Here is a 6,057-nt window from a genome sequence, read left to right as displayed (position 1 = left end):
TTAACAATGACCAAAAATCTTCAATGGGCCGAGCTTCATGGCAATTAGTTGGGTTGCCCTCTATTTCTACGAGCTTATGTTTTCTTATCGCAAGCAATTAACCACGATCTTAGCATAATCTGAGCTGGCTTAATCGGGTCAGAATGCTTATTCATCATTTTGGTAATTGTCATGAATATATCGAATTAACTTACGTTTATTACAGTCATTTTAGGTACACTTTTGTATAAACCAGCATTTTCATAATATTAGTATGTAAAAGAGTGAAATATGACTCGTTCTCAGAAATAACGGCATGATTTAAAAATATTTGCAACAAATCGCACTTTGGTTTTGCAAGTTTAACTTAATTTTCTGAATGCTTAGGAATGGCTTGCTTTCCCCGTTATCTATATATTTTTTTGTTTTATATTAGAGAATATTACACAAAGAAGATAGGCTAATGCCAAATTTTCTTGCGGCTAAGCGAAGAGAATACAAACCACTGTTTTCAAAAAAAATTTTAACTTTCTGGAGTTGCTGCTTGGTGATATTGACGGCTTTACAAGTCCCTTTATTTTATTTGTACAAGTTTGTAAGTGAATGATTTTCCACGGCCTCTGTTTTGTTCATAATATTCGTACAAACGATTCCTCTGAGATGCTTCTTTCGACCGTATTTCTAAACTTCAGAAAAAAATTGATATTTTGGTCATCTTGTCAGGTATTCCCTAGCCAACTACATTTATTAAAAGATATACCAAATTATTTAGTGCTATCGTTGCAAAAATATGACGACTAAATTAGTTCAGATTTTTATAAAACGCCCGCAGATTGTTCCTCAATTGTTGTATTGGGTCCTTCACTGTAAGCGATCCCGCCTGGCGCAGTCGTGTTGATAACCCAAATGGCCGAATTTTCAATTCTAACACCGACGAGCGCAGACTGAGCGTCTTAGGACCACAGCGCCCGACACACATGGCAAAGGCAGGGTACTAGACGTACTAGATATCCCCGTTTTAAAAAGTATTCATATTAACAAAGGCTAGGAAGCTCTTTACGAACTCTCGTCGGACCATCTGTCAGTTCTGTATGATTTGAGCGACGAAAAGGAGTTACTGAGTACATATATCAGTACTTTTACTGACCGGGCTCAAACTCCGAGGATCTTAATATAGTTTTTCAACAGATTCCGCCTTACTCTGGAGCCCACCCTGCTTGACATTGCTGTTGCTGAATCCAAGGGCGCTTTGAACATGGTGTACCACACCGCCACGGCAACACTTGAAGTTGAATTCCACGTCAATCGCTTGCCTGATGAATTTAAGTCCCTTATCTGCGAGCAACGACGCCTTATTCAAGTGACCACGGTATCGAATCGCCCCGAAGATAAATTAGCACTCAATAGACTACAAGGGTATATTAGGAAAGAGCTTTTGGCGCACCATAACAGATTGTGGGGGAGGAAGTTAAGTAATATACCGGATGATAACGGTAAGGAACGCTTCTTTTCCTGGACATTTATTAGGAAATACAAAACCGAGTTCGTTTACCATTTACTACTATGAGAGACCGCAAATTTGTAATGGAAAAAGATGCTGACAAAGCGACACTTATTGTTGCTCACCTCGCTCTCAGTGCGTGCCACCTGCTTATTGTTGCTAGTGAAGTTGTGAATTAAACTTCTTCGTTGATGCCGAGGAACAGCTTAAGCCTCTGCCATAGTCGGAGTCGTGGAGATTGTTAACGCTTTATGGAGACGGGAGGCGCCTGACCTTGACGGTATCACCAACGTGACGTTGAAGCAACTACCAGTGGTGGCAGTAGGAGGTCTATACTGCCTCATCATCTCTTCGATGGCTCGCGGCATTGCACTGGGAGATGGCAGCTGTTGTAATGCTCCCGAAGAAACCATAGTCAGCATCTACGCTAAGCAACTAGAGACCTATAAGTCTCTCGTCAGTCGTTGGCAAAGTAGCTAGGCGGCCATACTGCGCCGCTTGAAAGCAATTGTTGTCGCAAGTCACTCCCTGCAAAATTTTCAACTTGGATTTCGTTAAGAACGCGCCACGACTCCACAGCTCCTTCGCTTAACAGAGTAGACGACCTAAGCTTTCAACTTAAAAAAAAAAAAGGCAATAATAGGCGCGGTCTTTCTTAATGCCCAAAGGCGTTTGATCGAGTTTTGCACAAGGATTAGCTTCACAAATTGAGCGCCATAGCCATTACTATTGTCTTCTTTAATATTATCAATCTTACCTAAAGCACCGCTTTGATGTGTGCGTGGGTAATGCGCGCTTACTCGTAAGATCACTAACATCCGGAGTTACATAAAGACTACTACATTTGTAAAAACGAGAAAACTAAAGTTAATCTATCATAGTTAAACAATATTAATAGAAAAACTAATCATATTTTGCACTTAGATTTTACTTTAACTTAAAAAGTGTAGTGGTGCTCTTTAAAAATATTATATTTAGAACTGATGTATACCCTCTCTCTACTTAAATGTTAGCTTATTACTACGTTCTGCTTGCTGAACAAGAATTATTCTCTACTGTGTTTACCAGCAGAGATTTCGTTGGACTAACCTGAATAATAACACAGCAATACGGAAGGGTCATAGTTTACTGCTTGGGACATAATGAATATAAATATATAATTTACTCAATTATAATTTGTTTTATCCTGCACCCAAGAGAATTAACAACTGTGACTCCAACTCTTAAACAGCTAAGTGCCATACATATAACAATGAATTTAAATTAAAAAAAATTGGCTGGCGCACTATAGGTATAGGGACGAAGGGCTTTTATAAATTATTTATGAGCTTTGATTACTTCTATGTATGACTTTATTATAGTTTGCAATATATAGAAATCATATTTTTTATGTGACGTTTATATATTAGTTTTAGAAACTTTAAAGCTGTGGGGTCGACAAAGAGACGCCTTATAAAAATTTTTATTTGACTTAAGCAAAAAACACTTAACAGTTTAACAAATTTTTTAAATACACTGCTGTTTTTCTTGGACGTAAAGAAAAACAAGAAGGCGTGTTCCTAAAATTTTATATAGCTTGCTTTTTTTTAATAATTGGAAACCCTATCATACAATATACTTAACGGTAAAAAGCGATATTCTTAAATTTATTACATAAATCCTGCCTCTGATCATCCTAGTTTGCAAGATTCTTTGCTCTTACCACTCTTATCATTGATCTATTTTTTTTTAACTTACTATATATAACTCACTGGGATGTCCCTTTTTATAGCAATAGCACGGCAATATAAGACAAATAAAATAAGTCAATTAAACCTTTAATAATTTTTTTTAAAAGGCCTTAACGTTTCTTTTTAATTTTTCTTATTAGGTAACTGTATACTTGAATAGTTTATAAAAAAAAATTAATTTTTTTTAATAACTAACCTGCTTATGGGTTCTTCTTTATAACACACCACTTTGTTAGTTTTTCTGCGGCACCGGTCCTTTCTTTTTTGATCCTTCACTTTTATAATAAAATTTTTACGCTTTTTATATTTGAGAAGTATAATCTTGGTACTTTTTTCTAAACTCTTATCCTTATGCGGGGAAAAGTCTTCTTTTTTTTCAGTTAGAAGTCCTCGTTCTTTTAGACATAAAACAATTTTATTTTGTAATAATTTTTTTTCAAATTTTACCTATTCGCTCAGTCTTTGAAGTTATATTTGTTATATTCCTGACAATAATTTAAATAAAAACTTAATATAAGCCAATTGTAACATTACTTTAAATTTATGTTAAACTCGCTTGTTTTATGGTAAATAGTTTACCAAAAGAACATAAATAGTGGAAAGTAGGAGTCTTTGTTGTTATTTAATATCACTTTATAAAAGGAACTCCAAAAATTTTTATTACTATTCTCACTAACCTGCACAATTTGCAGACTTAAATTACATAAAAAATCTTATTCGTAACTAAAAGTAAACGTTTTTAACGAATAAATATTTTTATGAAAGGTGAGCTAGAAGCTGTCTTCACTTTTATCGGAAACCCGTGTGGGCTGCTAACCAACTTTGGTGTTTAAGGTGTATGATGGGGGATTGTGTAGAAAACCTCAATGGACTTATTAGCCTTGCATTTGACTTGTTAACAGCGGGTTTTTCCACAATTTTTTCACTGTATGATTCTTTCTTAAATACGCCCTCAACATTTTCTTTGTTTAAGTCTTCCTTTTTCATTTCTTGAACACACTCTGAAGTGAATTTTGAGTTTTCATTTTCTTCTTTTTTGCTAAAGAAAAATTATGATTTGTTAAAGTTATTTACTACAGATTACAGTTATGCAATTTTCGTTAAAACGTGCTATAGCTTGTAATAGTTTAAAAATTATAAAAAATTTTTTAGCTAAATTTTTGGCTATATAAAGACATGAATTTTTACAGTCTATACTTTTGCTTATTTCATTTATTTTTTTGTTAATAAATAAGATGTATATAACAAAAACCCGGGTGCGATGGCGGTTAAAATATGATTAATATATATAGTCGCTATTTTTAAATTGCTCTCCACGATGGATAAGGCGTTATACAAAAATACTTCTTCCTCCTATTATTTCTGTCCATAAAATTGGAAAAATGTGTGTAAAGTGGAGACCTCCTTGATTTTAAAACATTCTATATTTCGTTTCTTTTCTACTATAAGTTTATTTTCTAGTAATTCCAACTCGTAACACCTTTTTTTTAATAAGTATATTTCCTCCTCTTTTTCTCTAATAATTTTTTTACTCGCCACTGTTTAAAATTACAAAGGTTATATGACTGGTTATTGCAACTTTTGCTTGTACCTAAAGTCTTGGCCAATTCCTTGTTTTTCGAAGAGTAAGTTTCAATTTCTATTTAATGTAATATAGTTACTACTAAAGAAAATCTGATGACAGCTATATTCAGTACTGTTTGAATAATACAAAACGAACTCTCTTTTAATTGGAGAAAATCAGCTGTAAACATTACTTTTTTATAGCCTAAGTTTTTATATAATTATAAAACTTTATAAAAATAATGTTTTCATATGAAAAAATTGAGGTTATGTAAACTTATGAAAAGTCTGCTTGATTTTACAATAAATTAGTATAATATAAAAAAAAATTGCGCCAAATATTTAACTTAAACTGTGTGCACAAAACTTTATGAACTGAAAATACTATGGAGTGCAAAAGTGCGTAAAAACTGTTTTTTTAACCCTACGAAAAGAAAAGCAAAAGTAAAAATTTTTATTTGCAACTTGAATTTAAAAGCTTATTAAATAGAGACAGGAACTTATTAACCTTAAGAATATAACTAATGTAACCCACTTTACTTATATTTCCAACAAGTTTAGCATTATTTTATCTATTTGTAATGATTTTTCCCTCCCTGCATTCGTGCATTTCTTAGAGCATTTAACTCTGATATAAAAACAATTTTTTTGTTGTCCAGCAAAGGTAAAGGTGTTTAAACTTAGTTGTCAGCAAATTACCATATTTAGTTTATTATATATGTAAAATTATACGAATGTATTAAAAACGACACAAAGAAACAAAGAATACGGGTTGACTTTATTTTAGGTTTGTACGCTTTTATACATAAATATGAAATTTTCGGGGAAATTAAAAATGGTCGGGAGGATTCTCAATTACATATAATTTTGAGATTTTGTTAGCTTTTAGTCTATGAACTGCACGCCCAGTCTCTCAAATCGCTTGTAGAGTTTATAACAATAATATGGTGTTAAAGAGGTAGCAAGTCTATCGAACTATCCTGCAACTGCACCCAAAAGAAAAGGACAAGACTGGGGCGTGCAATTCATTCGTCTAATTATACACTTATTATTAACTAAAATGGTAATGGACGTTAGATTCCGCGTGCTGACAAAGGATAAATTAGAAAAAATTTAAAATATGTTGTTAGCAAAGTAGAAGTAAATTAAAATATTAACATCAGAGAATCGAGAACCAATAAACGGGAGGTTGGTTTTAATTCTTATCTATAATACTGGCGTTCTACAGATGTGATTTACACTTACTGCTTAACCTAATTCCCTCAAATAAGTGAGGCGTAACAA

General features: G+C 33.2%; 1 long non-coding RNA gene across 3 annotated transcripts; it reads left to right on the top strand.

The window, feature by feature from the left end:
• Window positions 1–811: 811 nt before the first annotated feature.
• Window positions 812–2,260, top strand: LOC135119617 (uncharacterized). 3 transcript variants are annotated; one of them, XR_010278295.1, is made up of 4 exons: window positions 812–970; window positions 1,023–1,112; window positions 1,168–1,348; window positions 1,405–2,260. It is a non-coding gene; the product is annotated as an uncharacterized LOC135119617 (long non-coding RNA). The 3 variants fall into 3 exon arrangements; XR_010278294.1 differs by having other exon boundaries at window positions 1,023–1,100; window positions 1,168–2,260; XR_010278293.1 differs by having other exon boundaries at window positions 1,168–2,260.
• The last annotated feature ends 3,797 nt before the right edge of the window (window positions 2,261–6,057 follow it).

Source organism: Zophobas morio, unplaced genomic scaffold (assembly GCF_036711695.1).
Source record: "Zophobas morio isolate AGI-343-1 ecotype UQ-CSIRO unplaced genomic scaffold, CSIRO_AGI_Zmor_V1 ptg000276l, whole genome shotgun sequence".
Taxonomy (NCBI): Eukaryota; Metazoa; Arthropoda; class Insecta; order Coleoptera; family Tenebrionidae; genus Zophobas; species Zophobas morio.
Note: the sequence above shows the minus strand (reverse complement) of the source record. Positions and strands in the feature narration are given on the sequence as shown.